At 46.4% G+C, this 17,518-nt stretch overlaps 1 protein-coding gene across 3 annotated transcripts in view; it reads right to left on the bottom strand.

Moving 5' to 3' along the window:
* Positions 1 to 17,518, bottom strand: part of rbms3 (RNA binding motif, single stranded interacting protein) — a 290,727-nt gene that overhangs the window by 185,086 nt on the left and 88,123 nt on the right. The window lies entirely within an intron of this gene.

The following is a 17,518-nucleotide window of genomic DNA, read 5'->3' as shown; positions in this document are numbered from 1 at the left end:
TTAAATGACACATAGGTATGTGGTATTACCAAATGCTTTTCATTTGTTTCATTTTGAAATGCATTAAACACCCTTACATGACACCACATAGTATCTTGGCAGCTTGCAACTACACGTCATTCCTTCATAGCTGGGTGGGTGCACACTGAAGCAATTGAGGATAAGTACCCTCGCTCAAGGGCACAACTGCACTGGCTCTCTGCTTACCAGTGCAGGCCGTCCCCATGCCACCAGCCAACCATGTCTAAGGTAAAGGGATATGAAAATGGTGATTGGCTAATACACAACAGCGCCTCAGAGCTTCCATTAACCCACAATCACCTGCAAGTGCTACAGTACTGTAGAAATAACAAGGAGTATTCTTATCATAAAAATGCAAACGCCCTCTGTGTGTGCGTGTGGTGTGTGAATGTATGTGCCTATGTCGGTGTGTGTGCATGTGTGTGTGTGCGAGCATCTGTGCTATGTGTGTGTGTGTGAGTGTGTGTGTCTGTGCGTGGTACATATTCCTGGTGCAGTGTCCCATTGCTTACGCCCCTGAGGTTGTCCCTGCCACACGCCGCGGGGTCAGAAGTCGTCACGGGGTCAGAGGTCGCCGCCCCTTAAAAGGTGCTGGATGTTGATGGCAGCGGCCGCTGGTCCCTGGAGGCCGTGAGGTCACTCTAACCCAAACAGAGCCGGGTCAGAGCTGTAAAGAGCGCGTCCGGCTGACAGCGCAGGTCATGGGCAACGCCGAGCGTGCGCCCCCCCAACCCCCACCGCCCGGCCCCTCCCCCCCACCCCCCGGCCCCTCCCCCCGCCTCCCTGTGCAAACGCAGCCCTGGCAGAGAGGATCCTGCATTATTTATTTGCTGGGCAGACAGCCTCTCGCGGGGTGACTTACACGGCCCGTGCTCTCCTGCTCCACATTCGCACAGCTGGGGCTTCTCCGGAGCAGCCGGGGTGACAGCGGGAGCGCTCCGCTCGGGGATCCGGTCCCGCGACCCCCGATTACACCGGGAGAGGGCCCTGTCGCACCCGTCCCAGCAGGGCCTTCGCCTGGGCTCAGCTTGTAAAGGTTCTTTTCTCCCGCGGTCTGACGGAAGACACTCACACCAGAACGGGCTCACGCTCCTTTTATTTTGGCCTCGCACCCTCGAGACTAAGCTCGCCGCTGCAAGGTGCGGCTCCAAGCCCAAACCGGCCCCCCTTTCACAGCTGCCCGAATGCCACCGTGCGCCCCCTTGCTCCGCTCACCCTCCCGCGGGTGTTTTTCTCAGGTAAACCGTTCTGACGAAAGGTCGGGCGGGGCCCGCTGGATCGATGCTCGCTTCCGCAGAGCGCTGACCCAATGAGAGACAGGGAAAGGGCTCCTCAGGTGCAAGCACAGGGCAGTGAATATGACCAACAGAACGCTGCCTCCCGTCCGCGCTCCCCGTCGCCTTGCTTTAGCCGCTGGACCTGGAGCTGCGGCAGGAGTAACTGCAGCGGCGGCGGTGGGCTTCAGGGGTTGTGACGCCGGTTCCCGTCGCCGTGGCGGTGCAGGGGCGCTCCCACACGAAACGCTTCCTGCTTCGCTGCGGTCGAGGTGCCTCACAACAGCGAGCTCAGCGGAATCTGGAGCCAAACCGGAGAGTTAGCGGGGTAAGAGTGAGCTAATCTGCAGCGGGTTTCACTCTGCTGTGATCACGGGCACATTCGCCTTCCCAGACACATAATGCGGGATTATTAGATATGACTGTGGGGCAAGCGCCTCTTCTGATAGCATCAAAAGGAGAGGGTGGCAGGGAGCTGGAGGGGGAGAGAGTGCTCTGAGGTCGGCTCTGAACTGCTGAACCTCCAGCCGTAAATATAACCTGCTTAATGCAGTCTTCCCACAGTGCTTCAGAGTAATGGAACGGGGACAGCAGCCATAAAGGAAGGATGTTCAGAATCTACAGTCCAAACTACAGTCCAAAGAGAATGTCCTCAGAGGAGAGATAATCTGAAGCAGCGTGTTGAATTGAGGTCCATATATTGTGAAACAAAAGTGAAATTTGGTCCTTTGAGGCCACCATAGCAGAGCGTAGAGGAAGTGATTCAGTTAGGAAAACATGCAATAGCGTCAGGACAACATCAAAGTGCCTTAAAGAGGGGGAGGAATACTTCTGTGGTGTCATCAATGGCCTTGCCATCCAGCTCGGCCGCTCATGCTGTGGGGTTTTATCGGATCGCTGCAGAGATCTAAGGAAACCCATTCTTAACCGGCGCACAGAGCCGTGCTCGGGTAAACAAACAAAACCCAGAGAAAGCGTTCGGCTGCCCATGACCGGTTCATTCGCGTCCTATCCAAACACTTTCTGTGGATTTTATTACAAATCTTTTTTTCTACAGTGAAAATGAACAAATAATTTAAGCACCGGATAGACGTACTTTAAATTCCAACATTAAAATAAGATCAATGGTAAGGTTAGGGCTGTGTCGGTATTCTGTATTACTGGTTACCGTGGTGATGAACTGACGCCGTGGTGATGAATGAATCAGCAGTGTAACACGGTGGCTCTTTTCTCCGTCATTATACTGTCTGAAGTGACGGCAGCACTGGCCAGATCTGAGAGGACGGTGCGAGTGGGCTGCACACAACCTGACACTCTCTCCTCACGCGTCTCCTAAAGATGTTCTTAATGTGACTTCCACTGAAATCTAAGACCAATTTTGCATTGAAAATAAACACGAAAATACTCTATCCAATGGATATTTACTGTAGGCAAAATGACACCCATTGATTTTCAGGACATCACATGAAAAATGTCAGCAATGCACAGTGAGCGTCGAACGATAGCAAGAAGCAGCTGCATATATTATATGTGTCGCGCTCATGAGGTCCTGTATATGGGCAGCCATGTTGTCTACAATTCCGTTCCCATCATAACTGGTCAGTCATGAAGCCCATTTATACTTTGTTGACTCTTTCAAAATGTGTCACTCAACAAAAATGAAGGTGTCGCATGAAGTTTGGCATTTATACAACTTGTTTAAATCGCCATGAGCTAAAACGAAAATTATTTTAATTAGTTTATCTTATGTTCTGTTGATATAATTTTAAAGTGAAGGCATTTAAAAACTGGATTTAAATATTACTTAACTTCAAGTTGTGTCGGCCTTCATAACCCCAACAACAATTCACATCCCACATACGGGAGTTTACCCCGCCAACCACAGCCAATTAGAAAGAGGGGGTTTGGCCTTAGATAACCTTTTACATTATTTATCATGCTATCAGAGTCAAAGGAAAACAATGTTTGTGTTCGTGTTATTGAAAACCTAATGTTTAAGAATTTGTACGCTATGCTATACTGCATGCTCTCAGAACTTCAGCCCAAACCATGTAAAAAAAGCTCCAGACTAGCGGGTGTCCACATACTTTTGGTCATATGCTATCATTTTTGGGCGATAAAACAATCTTAGCTGGGAAGAGCGTTTTGTGTTTTACAATACCAAGGCAGGAGTTCTTTTGGACAGTAAATGGAAAAAAAAAGAAAATACTTTGACGTAACGATTTGATAAGTGCTAACACCTGAAGGCGTTCCAAAGGCAGATGTCCCTGCGCGCTGCCTGCAGGTGGAAGGAGGAGGGGGAGGCCATGGAGACTAAGCGTGTGACCCCCAGCCCTTGTGAATGAGCCTTTTTCAGCTGACACCTCACCAGATGGTGCGGAATGCGGGCGGGAGCGCTCTGAATAAATGGCTCGAATTCAATGCGGCTAGAATGGCCAATTAAAGCAGTCGAGGAGAACGGAGTGGACTGCAGACTTTGCCCACTCAATTATACCCTCAGATGTGCTTCACACAGCCAGTGGGTGCAACTGCTGGCTCATTGATTGGGGAGGGGGGGGGGGGGGCGATAAGTTTAAGTGACTTCTGGGCTGCCAGAAGACTGGAGTCCAGAGAGTCTCAGATGATTTGACTGCCAGGCTTTTACAGTCCCTCACCATAGAGACGCCTTAATGAATGGCACATTAAAATACCTGGGTATCTGTTTCCGGATTAAATTCTGGCTTTAGGATTATGATTGAATATTGAATACAGCTGTTGGCTGTACGACAGTGGGCCCTGTGCGAGCCAGCACCCGAATGATATATTTGTGTATGTGAAAATGAATTCAGAGTTCAACCTGAACTCATGGTCAGACCCTGTGGGCGTGTAGGACGCACACTGCTACAATGCGCCACGCGCTCCTGTCAGCGTGGGAGTTCTGCAATCGGACACCTCATCGACCGCAGAGGGGCGGCCGCTTTTAGAACCTCGGCCATTTTTAGAATACCGAGGAAGCGCACAGGGACCCTGGCACTGGAGAAAAAAAAAAATCGCAGCCTGTTCGTGGAACGTGTGGAGGGTGTCGGTCTTCGCTCGGTACATTGACGGGCAGTCTACGTGTGTATCATGGGTGGAAAGGAAAATGACTGACATGCAAAGGACAGAAGCCCACGGTCACTCCGACCATACCAGACAGCCTCTTCTGCCGTCTTCAGTCACACGATAAACCGTCTTCCACAGGCTCGTCAGGAGCCCGCTGCTGAACAGGTCCCTGAGTGTGAAACGGGTAGAAGGCACTTCATTCTTTCTCAAACATAAGTGCGCAAAAAAACATTTTTGATGCCTAAAGGGTTTCAAAATCAGTTGGGGGGAGAAAAAAAATGAGCGCAACACACCATGAGCTTTGCACAACAAATATCAGATTCAAAAGTGAGGTTTCACACAACAGCGGCGGAGGTCAGCGGAGCGTGCCGTGCGGTGAAACGGAATGGCTTCTCCGCGCCGGTTTGCTCCAGGCGCAGCGATCAGCTGGAGATAGCGTGGGGCGAGCCGCGCTAGCGGGAAATTAGGGCCGAAATGGCGCCTCTGTAATTGGTGTAGCTGCAGTCATCAAAGGCTCCCAAATGGAGCAGAAAAGGTTCCTGCCACTTGACAAATTCATTCACCCAGGGGGTGCGATGCTCACAGCTTGGCCAAGAAAAAAAAAAAACAGAAAAACAAAGCCGAACAAAACAAAACAAAACAAAAACAGAACTTCGACATTGTGACGACAGAGCAGAGAAAACAAAGACGCAGCCCCGAGGGTCAATTCCATGGCTCTTTACACCCAAGAACCGGAAGGGCAGATTTAATTGCGTCTCCAGGAAGAGGAGGAAAAAAACACAGAGCGGCAAAGAGAAGCATAAAATGCCCCGAGCCATAGAGATCATAATGGCACAGTGCAATCAGAATGGCTCTTACTGTTTTGTAATTACTGGTTTAACTGCGCGGCTGGAAATCAATAGTAGTGATTGATACACGACAAATCCGTAGTGATTTGTCGTGTAGCCTACTTATACCTACTCACTCTCGCTGTGGCTAACGCTAGCTTGCCGGCTAATGCACGCAGAAAATAGCTAAGAAGCTGATCGGCCAGATGTAAACTTACATATATGAAAGAGAAAATGCCTGATATATGCGGTGTTCAGTGTATGGCACAATTTTCCACATGGTAGATAAACAGATAAATGAAATGGATTAGATGGATTACACAGACAGACAGGGTCAGTTTACATACAAAGAAAGGCCGCCATTTTCTTTAAAAGGAATCAGTTGGGGAGAGAAGAGAGTCGGATGCAGAAAGACTAATGAACTCAGAGAGCTCTCTCATCACTTTGGCTAAAGAGCTGCACTCACTTCAAAGGCCTGATTCAGAGTGGGGGCCCTTCGGAGAGCGCATTTTACCAAGACTGTTCAAGCACTTCTCAGCTGAAGCACTCTCTCCTTTATCGCCGTCTGAAACCGAAACAGAACATCTTGCAGACTGAATGCCTCCTCAGTACTCTGATGGGCTCCATATTGGTCAGGTTATTATAAAGGCAGTGTTTGTGTTCCTCTCCACAAGAGATGCTGTGATTAGGTCCTAATGGACAAGCTCCAGAAAAGACTCCTCAATTCATTATAAATTTGTATAAATAATTAAATAAATACAGTAAATAAAATACCAGGCTAGATAAAGGTGACTCACATTCAAGACAATGCGACACACTGGTCATATCCACATCTGAGAACACCACATCCACTGCGTGTGTGTGCGTCCATTTGCATGTTGGGTGCAGGGAGGGTGGGGGTGGGGAGGGCTCAGTACACATTTCAAGAGAAATTGGAATAATAATCTCACTTCATGTCATCCAATTTCAGAGGATAATTTGTACACCCTGTAGAATAAACATGAACATTTCAGTATTAAAATAAACCGCATTAAAACAAACATTTCAGCATTAAAAGTCAAAACAGAGAGCTTTCATCCTTCTCCCGGTCTTATGAGGGTCAAAGAGGGAGGTCCTCTTGTCCAAACCCAGCTCCTGACAGGAGAAGAGGAGCACGCACTCCGAGCCCCCTCAGACAGGAAGTACAGCAGTGTGAGCCTGCATAATACTCTTCATTTAAGCGCCCTGGGAGGCTAACAAACACACTTTGCTAAGCTGTAGCATGGCACTCATTCACTCCTTCCAGTAATGTGCTGCTTTACATCAAATGTCCTGAGCAGGAGGAGGAGCGAAGCAGAAACCTGCTGCAGCAGAATTAACAGGGCAAAGCAGATTTTTTGAAGAGGTGATTTAGTTCATCTTTTTTGGTCTTTTTCCTTTGTCTCTAGCGATATACCGTATTCTAGGCGATTGTTTCCTTGTTTTCAGGAGGCTAACTGCGTAGCGGGTAGCGCTACAAACCCAGCGTGGAGGAGAAGAGCGCGCCGTGGCTCACCGTCACAGGACGCTGCACACCCATCTGAGCCGGCCAAACGGGAGGAGGCGGGACTTACCAAACACCACAGAACAAGAGGAACAAGAGCCACCGAGAGGAGCCACCGGCTCGTTAGGAACTCATTTCAATTCCCAATCACAAGGCCGCCTGCAAACTCATCTTATTGTACTCGTAATGTACGTAGCGTACAAGCCGTTAGATTAAACTGGAATTTGGGATGTCGTACCCTCACCCATAAAGCCTCAGGGCTGTATGAGGGGCGAGATGGGGGTGTGATGGGGGAGTGCATATGGAGGACAGTTACCTTCACGAAAAAGTCACATGGGAAATTTGGCTTTTCACATGTGAAAATTACAATTTCACATGAAAATGTATCATGTCAAGTGCAAATTAAAATAGTCACATGAAAAAAAAACTGTCACATGTGAGCTGGACATTTTCACATACTATTGATTTTTTTGACATGTGACAAGTTTCCACATGTGAAAAGAAAATAGGTGACAATGAGTCATTTGCATCTTCATATTTTCATACTACAATTTTCATGTGAAAACAAACCTTAAAATAGATTGGTTGCCTTCCGCTCTCATCTTACATGATGGATTATTCTTATACTGGAGTTCGCATGTGCACTCTTCATATGTTGAGTGTTCACGTGTGATCTTTTCATAAGGGTACACGCACCCTAGTCTCTGCCGCCTGCCTCTAACTCCTCAGGATTTAGTGTTTAAACCGCTATTCAGTATTTAAACCGCCACCGATTCCCCCTTCTCTCCTCACTTCACTTCACTAACGTAGTGAAGAAAAACGTCATTGACTGAAAGCAAGGTCCGAGGAACCAAAGATTATGAAAAAAAATCTCATGAATGTTCCCCGTGTCACATTGCAGACACATAAGAAGCTGACACGCAGTCTGCGGAGTCTCTCTGCGGTGCATCCGATAAGATGGAGCTCATGGTGTGAGACGCTTCAATCAGTGAGCAGGGGGATAAGGCTGAGGTGCAGGTGGCCGTATTTAACTCGGCCAGGAAAGGATAAGCTCCGTTTCCCCCTCTCTTCTCCATTACGGTCGGGGCCAGAGCATCACCGTTCCGCCGGCGGCCGTGCGGCCATGCGGCCATGCGGCCATGCGGCCATGCGGCCTGCGCTCTCCCGGAGGCCTCGCAGGGCCGGGACACAGGAACACGTCGCGCACGGCGCTGGGGTGCCGCCTGCGGGGATATAATCTCTGCGCAAACCCAGCGACCCCATCCTCATTTCTGTATCGAACGCTGGATTCCTACCGCATTTCTCACAGCTGGGAAGAGTCGCGGTTTGTGTTTTATCCATCGATATAACCCTTTCTCTTAGCTCTCTCCTGCAAATTAGATTTTAATCTCAACAAGTCTTCCCGGTTCAATAAAGGTCAAATAACATATAATACAACCTTTATCGAAAAGTATGACTCATGTTATCCTTTATCTATTACTAGACTTTATTTATGGTTATCCACTTCACACTTTCCATTCGCAATACAAAGGCAGATAACTGAATAATTGAAATAAACATCCTTTGTTGTGTACGATATCAACAAATCATGTGACCCAGAGCCAAATGCTATTTCCATAAAAGGAACTTCTAAATTTCTCAGTAATATTTTAGATACGCATGCACACACGCACGCACGCACACACGCATGCAAGCTCACACACCACCCGCAGCCTGAATCTAACCAAATAAAAATCCAAGACATCACACAGAACCAAGTTTTGTTTTCTCTCATTTCTTTGTTTTTTAAGTGATGCATTCATCCGCGCCCGTTTGACAGTATCTGCGTGACAAACTTCAACTGTGACAAAAAACATCTGCTCAGACTCCAGCAGCCGAGGCGGCAGGAGCTTGTGTGTGTGTGTGTGTGTGTGTGTGTGTTACCGTGTGTTTTTTTTTTGGGGGGTGGGGGGGGCGCAGTGTTTTGTATAAGTGGCCCATGGGGATGGACAGAAGGCTGCTCAGATTACAGTGCTCTCTGTGCAGCTTGTGGGAAAGAGTGTGTGATATGGGGGACTGACACATTATTTTTCACTTTTTAAACCATGTGACAGCTGAGTGGCTTAATTATTTTGGGACTGGACTGTAACCTGAAGATTGCTGCAGCTAAGTCCTGGCTGGCAGCCAGTTGCACTGTACTTTTTCAAATAAAGGTTCTAAATCCCAACTGACATAATAAATATCCACATGGATTTTCTAAAATGGAGGATATGCTTTTCTGGACAGGCTAATCCACAAAAATCAAATCTGATACGAGTGTCGGTAGTGGAACTGAACGTTTTTCTGGACGTATCCTCATATGCAGGAAGAGCATCTAAATAAGTTATGTACACATCTGCACAAAGCTTTTACACCTGACCTGAACACTGTGGTGAGGCTCTGCAGCCAGAGCCTACCCCGGTGACCCAACACCCGCGGAGATAAGACGGGGCGAGTCACCCAAACGGCCTGGCTTTCCGTCTACTTGACGAATTGACCCAGACCTGCCGAGCGCTTGTTTCCAACCCCGCGGTGCGGAGATGACGGATGACTGAACACCGCGAACGCTGTCTCTGATAAGCCTGGCGTCTGCTCAGGGCTGCCTGTCATATTCTCGCTAACTGAGGAGGCAGGCGGAAGGGAGGCGGGGGCAGGTTCTCTAACGCCGCTGCAGAAAAATGAGAGGGCTCCGATACTTAAGAAGACCAGCGTGTGCCCACATACCCCAGTGTCTCTGTACCACGGTCGCAGATGGCACGAACCTCGCTGTTTATTAACTCTTCAGTCAGGCCCGGTCCGTCTGCACTAATAGCCCTGCAGTCGATCGAACCGGCGCGCCGGTGAAAAACAAGTAAAGCTGGAAGAAAAACAAAAAGGACAAAAACAGGAGGTCCCTCTGGTCACTTTTCATCTCACAACACCTTGCTGTACGCGTGTCCCTCCGTGTGTTTAATGGCTACCAGATGCCCGCCACACACGTGTGGCATGGCATGTTTAATGGCTGCCAGACGGCAGCCCAGATCAGACGCCGCGCGTGTGCGAAAGCAAAACCTCTTCACAGGCCGGCCAGGGGAAACGAGGAGGTGAAAATGCGCTACCTGTACATACGGAGGAAACCGGTGTCTGTCCCAATGCATTCAGTCATGCACTGTACCAGAACACCTCCAAGGCCACTGGCACACCAACTCATCACACCAGCTCACCTCAGACACTATTCTCTGCTGCATCCGAAGGCCCCTCCTCCTTGACGTTATCAGTGCGACTGATTGGGCAATGAGGCTTCATACATCACTGTACGATGTAGGAGGAGCCAGATTACCCTGCCTATTACTGACCAAACAGATTCTTCATTGCAAAAACACAACCGTTCACTGAAATCACAGTCATCACGAACATACCACAGTTCCGGTCACCTGAAGCCAATGAAGCCATGCAAAATGACCCACGGGTCTCGCAGTCTATCCAGGTTTATTTTGGCTTCAGGGGAATCTGAATGACTCTATTGCAGAAACAGAACTGTAAGAAACATAAGGATCTGGGCGTATAAGCTGACCAGTGAACTCGTGCAAGTAAAGCTCAGGAATACAGAACGCGGTGTGTCGTATCTGGACTCGGTGGGCAGATGTGCGGGGGCCGGGGCCGGGGCCGGGGCCGGGGCCGGGGCCGGGGCCGGGGATGGGGGCCGATCTCGGCACCAGATAGCTAGCCAGCGCAGCGCCTTAGTGCACATATCAGGTTACAGCCCTGGTTACAGGCCGGGATTCGGCTCCAGGGGTAGGCTGCCCTTATCTTCCTGGTTCCAGGGATAAGAGCAGCCAGGCGGTTCATGAGATCACATAATATGCTCATGAGATTGCTGCGCCTCAGCAGGAATGAGGTAATGCTGCTGCAACATTACAAAGACACCTGAGAAGCAGCGGGCTATGGATTAGCCAACAGGTGGGAATAGCTCGTCATCTGAGGGGAAACTCACTCTCACTCTCCGCTGTTTTAAGTGGTGCACCACATGCTGCATCAGATAAAATCTGCAGTAAAAACATAATATTTAAGTAAGAGTAAGAATGCTGAGAACCTACTGCAGTATTTTTCAACCGTATGTCCTTTTTCCTTAATTTAAAAAAGGGATGTGTGGCTTACACAATGAATTGACAGTAATGTAACAGGGTACTGTGGTATTCATGGAGACCCATCTGTTTAAAGATCCTGCTAGTACTAGGGATGATGATGATAATTATGATGATGGTGATTCTTATTGTTATTACTATTATTTGTAATAGTAGTAGTAATCGTTATGGGACACTGTATGATTTTCTCTACGTGATGACAAGCTGATTAGTCCTCATGATTACTTAAGCACTTAAAGCCTGTTTCTTTAGCAGCAGACCTGCTCAAAGGAGACACAGATCATTTTCTCCAGTGTTAGTTCACACAGAACACCAGGATGGGAATAAGTGAATAAGCAGACAACATCTATCCTTCTCATTCCTATAATTATCAGGCATTACTAGACTGACAGGCTACAGACATTGTTTCAGAACTGTTTTATTGAGCTATTCTGGGAAATGAAGACATAAAAATAGACAAAGCTAGGCTACATCTTAGAAATCATGGCCTAAGATTTCAAACAATTAACCTTAAGCCTACAGTGTTGTGTCTCCAGTGTGCACACAGCCCAAGAAGACGGAGGACAAAAATGATAAAGAATAGGGCATTGTGGGAAAACAATGTGCTAAATGACGTTAACCAACCCTTGCACTTAACAAGGTTCCACACTAAAACAATTAAAAAAGAGAGAGGGTGACAATTAAGAACACAAACGTGCGATGGGAGAGTCTGCGAGTGCATCCGCTCGCATTTCATTTACATTTCCTTCCCTTGGTTTGGTGCCCCCTCTGAAGGACTGTCCCCTAGGTGACCATCTCTGGTGCCTGTGCCTAGCGCCACCCCTGAAGCAGCCTGTGTAACATGTCACGCCCATTTCCCAGTGTTTCATTTTCCACCTTGTGTGTACAGAGTAGGCACCTCAATAAAACCGCCTTCTGCCCTGCCTCTCTTCACTGACTGCTTGTGCTGCCCACACAAGTGGCTGAGCACCCCTACAGCAGTGGTCAGAATAAAATGTAAACTGTGAATGGCACTGAAAATGTCATCAATACGAGGGCTTCAAAACACCAAAGGCGCAAAAAAAATTTAATAATAAAGAGACTATCAGTTCAATGTTTCACGTTATGTTAGACAAGCTGGCTAAAATAGCATTGTTTAAATGCTGCTCTGTGCTTGGGATATTTAGGAGTTATCTAATCAAGGCCACAACGAGGGTGCTCAAGCCAGGTCGGGTTCCACACAGACTCCTGATGTTTGGACAGCTTGGCTCCAACTGTATCATTCCCATTGGCTTCTGCATTATCAGTGCATTCATGGACAACTGTTACTATTCTCCCTTATCTTGTTTATATTTACATGGAATAAAGATGAGATCTTTGCCAGGCCCTTTTTTGGTGGCAAGCTTCTCTTATTAGCTGAAGATTACATTTTCATTTAGCTAGTATTTTAGTTCCTGTGGTAAACCCAAGCGGCCATAACTGGGTTGCGTTTTTGAAGCTCACCTCCTGGTCTTGTTGAGAGACGTTGCTCACTAGCGCCAGTCGCAACAGGTGTTTTTTCTTCGTCTAATGTCTCCGCATTTGCCAATTTAAGTTATTTTGTTATTTGGAAGAGATTGTAATATTTTGTGGAACGAATCAAGGACAGTTCGCATCCCTGCTAAGTGACTGTATCTGATGCAGTTAGTGGATGACCAGTCTTCATGCCCATATAAGGGTCCCCCCTTTTCCCTGCTGCACAGTCTCAGGCTCCAATTTGTACAACATGACGGCCCCCACAAACTGCACTCCCTGGGCTTCAAAATGCTTTTCACCTGGAGAGTCAGTGGGCGGCGACACAGTGACTTGGCCCATATTGTTTCTCCTGTCAGTGGGTAATTCTCGACAACATAAACAAACCTACTCATCTGCGCATGGCCAGGTAGCCAAACGAAGTGAGATAACAGCCAATCAAAACACTGTAATTTCATACTTGGACTTGGTTACTAACCCAGGGGAGTCCACACACCCCACAAATGTATTGAATCATTGATAATTTCCAAGACGGATTACAAAATGGAACACTTACGCGAACAAATTTTCTATTGATTTTTTAACCACAGTGAATTCAGTTTCTAATAATGACATATTATACTTTTGTATATTATTACAGTTATTGTAGTTTTCATTAGACATTAAAAATTCAGATTTTCTGATAACATTTTTTTCTAAGCGATTAAGAATCTGCCAAAGAGTACTTGTTTTCTCGACTAAATGGTTTGAAGGAGGGGCCCTGATGTCTAAATACTGAGAGCCACAGAAACGACTCATATTTGCTTAAGGCAATGTCCATTCCTTAAGTTTTCATGGCTTTGGTTAAGTTCACAGTTTATATATATGCACTTTAACATAGCTACGTTACAAAGCAACTACAATTAATGACTTGGTGTTAGGAACGTCTTTAATTAAAAAATTAAATTAAACCGCCAGCAGAAAGTTGTGTCCCACATGTCATTTCTTACTGCTCCACAGCTCATAAGAGTCAAATCTTGATTTGAATAATAATGGTGCATTAATGAATTCATTTTAATTATTATGTAAATGAACCAGGGGATGAAACATCTATTAAAGATGAAGAAATGGTCCATTAATGTAACTGGCATTCATTAAGCTGAAGGTGGAAGCTAAATGCTTTCCATCTGAAATGATGAAGCCAGCCATTTTTATCGTTTACACTGCTTGATGTATCATTTTAATATTAAGAATGAATTTGTTTAATAAACGGAAAGGCTCATGCAAAATTAAGTATGCTCACGGAGTGAAAAAGTAAGCGGATTGTCTAAGCTAATTCAATTTATCCATGAAAATAAATGAACCTGTGATCAACAATACAATCCAATATAGCTTTGCCTTCGAGAATAAAACCAACCCGTTGAATGAAAGAACTAATTCAATAGAACTGCCAAAATATCTTTTTAGAATTTTCCAAAATCAAATGAATTGCTACAACACTGACATGTCTATGTGTTTTCATGTATATTAGTGATATACAGCAATTACAATTACAATTATGAACTTCCTTTTGTATAAATTAACTATTATACAGTATATATAATACCCTACTGTGTATAGTATACCATACCATAAGGCATATTGCATATGCTTAATTATTTCAATATCTTTTAGAGACACCATATATATTTAGTACATAATATATCCTTATGTGTTCATCTCACATGTCCAGTTGCTAGCCTGGTTAGTTGCACACGGTACTGTTGGCTGTGCTCCATGGCCAGTGATTTAAAGCACAGCAGACAGATGACACATTCAGTAAATCTCTGATGGAGACCGGCTCACAGGGGCCATGTTCATAAGGTCAGCAAACGCCGCGGCTAGAAGCTTCCCCGGGCCATTCTAAAGCCCTGCCCGGAGTCTTAATGGCCTGTCACAGCCGACTGAGTCTAAAGCCACTGCAGGAAACTCCTTTTTCTGAGGGGGCCAGGTCATACTTAATTGTTCAGGATCCTCTATTCAGGAAATGGTTGTGTGAAGACTGAAAAGCCGGCATTAAACCTGCCATGTACCGACGACAAATCCCATCACAGCACTTTATAACAAGTGCAGAAATACGGTAGACTGCTGAGAAAGAACGATCTGTCCTTGGTTGCATCTTTTTTCACAGAAACCGGGGAATGATAACTATACAGAATGTGGACTTCTGTTTGTAACACACAAAAAACCCAATAAAAATATTCAAACACTACATAAGGTACTAGAAGGAGTCAGAAGGAACTACACTTTGACTTCAGTGGCGATTCTTTGTCTAAATCAGTTTGCTGATATGAATGTTTCCATACCGAACCGATTACCATTGACTTGGTCTTGACACATCAGAATTTCACTTGTTGAATTACTAACGCGTATAACTGGTTCCCTCTCTTGAAGTCTGGATTCATCTGTAATTTCACAGTGATTTGAATGTCGTACATGTGCTGCCAGAAGGGTTAACAACAAAATTACCGTTTAGACTAAATTACTGCAGATCCAGCAGCAACAAAGCACACCCACGCTACCAGAAGAGCAGTAATACACTGACAGTGGCACTGATAAGGGATCCTTGTAACTAGAGGGTTCTGGGCTCTAATCCCAGTTGGAACACAGCCACCGCGCAGACACATGATTATTCTACAAAACCGGTCCACACGAGCTTCAGTGCGATTTCCAGAAGAGATGCGTCTGTTCCCCCCACAAAGGCAGCTCATAAACTGTGTGTGAACTTTCTACAGCGCAGAGGGGAGCGCTCCCCTTGATCTCCCTCGCTGCTTTATTTTAAGAGCCAGGTTCGTCTCCATGTCGTCCGTTCACAGCGGCCAGGCCGCGATTAGGGGATCTGTGAGCGCTTTGTACCTCTGACAGCGAGGAGATAAGCTACTTTGATGTAGCTCCTACTCGGGGGTATGGTAACAATTATGTGACACTAATAGTCACAATCCAGCATTATTAACTGTTGCTTGGTTAAAGATGTCTTTGAATAGGATATTATCACAATTAAGAAATGTTACTTCACCTCGTTTGAGATGCTTGTATACCTGTCTGTTCTCGTTATTACTTTGCTGCTTTGTCTTCTTTCCATCTGTAAGCAATCAGATCATCTACAGATAAAATAATGATGAAAGCCAAAGTATTTCCTTTACACTCCTCCTCTTCCCCCCCTCTCTCTCTCTCTTTCTCTCTCTTTTTCAAATGTGAAGAACAAACACAGAGTATTGTATTCCCCAGTTGGATCAACAGCAAAACCAACAGTGAAAGGAAAAATAAAAATTGAATGAGATTCATGATAATGACAAGAACAGGAGTAATATTACAGATCCGCACAGCAAGAAGACCTATTCATTTTTATGGAAAATATAAGAATCGTCGGGTAAATCATCAGTACATATGTGCTAGCGCCTGATTGGCTGTCTTTCCACCCCGAAAGGCAGGTGGGGGCATCTCTGCCAGGGAACCTAGCAGCAGTCTGCCATGACTGACAGGGAGCGACAGACACTCACAACAGCGCGGGCAGGTAATTAATTTCAGCAAACGACCACCGCGTCTGTCAGCCTTTATAAATGACTGTTTATGCGTTATGGGCAATTTACCTGCGCCATTGAGAGGAGAGGACAGGAAATATCTCAGACTACACACAGAAAAGAGAAACAGAACGCCAGCGGTCTGATATTATGCACTTCGCTTTATTTTTTTCTGCATTTCAGAAGATATTTCTTCCAAAAATGTAATTGAAGAGCATGTCAGGTTGGAGGCACAAGGAAAAGATAAACAGACATTAATTGTCAGGTAAGCAGATAATTGGAATCTGGATAAACAGACAGATACACCCTGTACCCTGTGTTTCCTGTGAAACGTATTGTTCCTGAATACCAACACAACAAAAGCGGCAAACCGCTTTCTTTCCTCCCCGGAATGCCACTGGACTGTGAAGAGCTGTGGGCTGACGGTCGGTGTCTCCCAGGAATGTGCACTGAATCTCGTGGAAAATGAAGGGAAAAAATGGAAATGTTTTGAAAACACTGTATTCAATTGTGCGCAGTGTCAATGGGAGGCGGATTTCTCGGGCAATTCCACAGCTATGGCCCCCGTGACCCCGGCTGAATGAGAGGAATGGAGAGCGAAAGAGGGAGGGAGGGAGGGAGAGAGAGAAAGAGAATGGGAACAAGAGAGGCAGGGGGAGAACGGTTTGGGTGGGCCCCATAGCAGGAGAAGACAGAAGGGCAGATAAATATTATCGTAATTTAGTTCACCGCTCTCTAGCGGAACAGAACTCTACAGTACTCCATTGTGAAACGGGCCGATTCTCTTACACTCCAGGAAGAAAAAGACTGGAGACCAGCAGACCTGCAGCATCTCGGAAAGCAACTGAAGGGCCGGTTTTTACAAACAGCTCGGAAAAATGTTTTAAACCCCTCAGGAGAGCGCGAGCCACACAGGCACAGGATAAACAGTGGACACAGCAGCGTAATGGATCCAGCAGGATGTAACGGGGCCAGATAAGAGCCTCTTCCAGGTGTACATTTCCCTGGCATTTGGCAGTTGGGCAGGAGCTTCAGTCGGCATCCAATATTTCTATGGAGGGGGGGGGCAAACCAGCTAAGGTTTCTCATGTGTCCCCACCCTGCAAATTCTCCACCACAAAATGTCAGCGAGAAACATGTCTGTGCAATTACTGCTATAGAAATATACCTGCCCTTTATCACTAAAGGTGTGTGCTTCCTGACAGGCTGTGCTGACTATGACACAGGCTGACTGCACAGTGAAAAACTGAAAAGACAGCTTGTCCAGGTGAAACGCTGGTTCCCACTCATTCCAGTGTCTGAAAATTGAACGAGCAGCATCCTGAGTTTCGGAGCCGTGAGTGAGAGAGACCGAGAGTTCCTAACAGGGAGGAACCGGAGAGCAGTAATCACTTTCGGGAATGATTACACGCTTCCTGTATTGCCTAGTTACTAAACGGAGGAGTAATACACACAGCGTAACAAACTCAACAGAGGCCCTGACACATGGCATGTAACCTTCCAAGAAAAGAAAAAAAATGAGAGAGGACAGAAAGAGAGAGAGAGAGAGAAAGAGGGAGAGCGGGGAGATAAAGAAAGGGGGAAGTTGCCCAATAGCTTCACTCAATAACAACTCTTCATT

Source organism: Anguilla anguilla, chromosome 1 (genome assembly GCF_013347855.1).
Source record: "Anguilla anguilla isolate fAngAng1 chromosome 1, fAngAng1.pri, whole genome shotgun sequence".
Classification (NCBI taxonomy): domain Eukaryota; kingdom Metazoa; phylum Chordata; class Actinopteri; order Anguilliformes; family Anguillidae; genus Anguilla; species Anguilla anguilla.
Note: the sequence above shows the minus strand (reverse complement) of the source record. Positions and strands in the feature narration are given on the sequence as shown.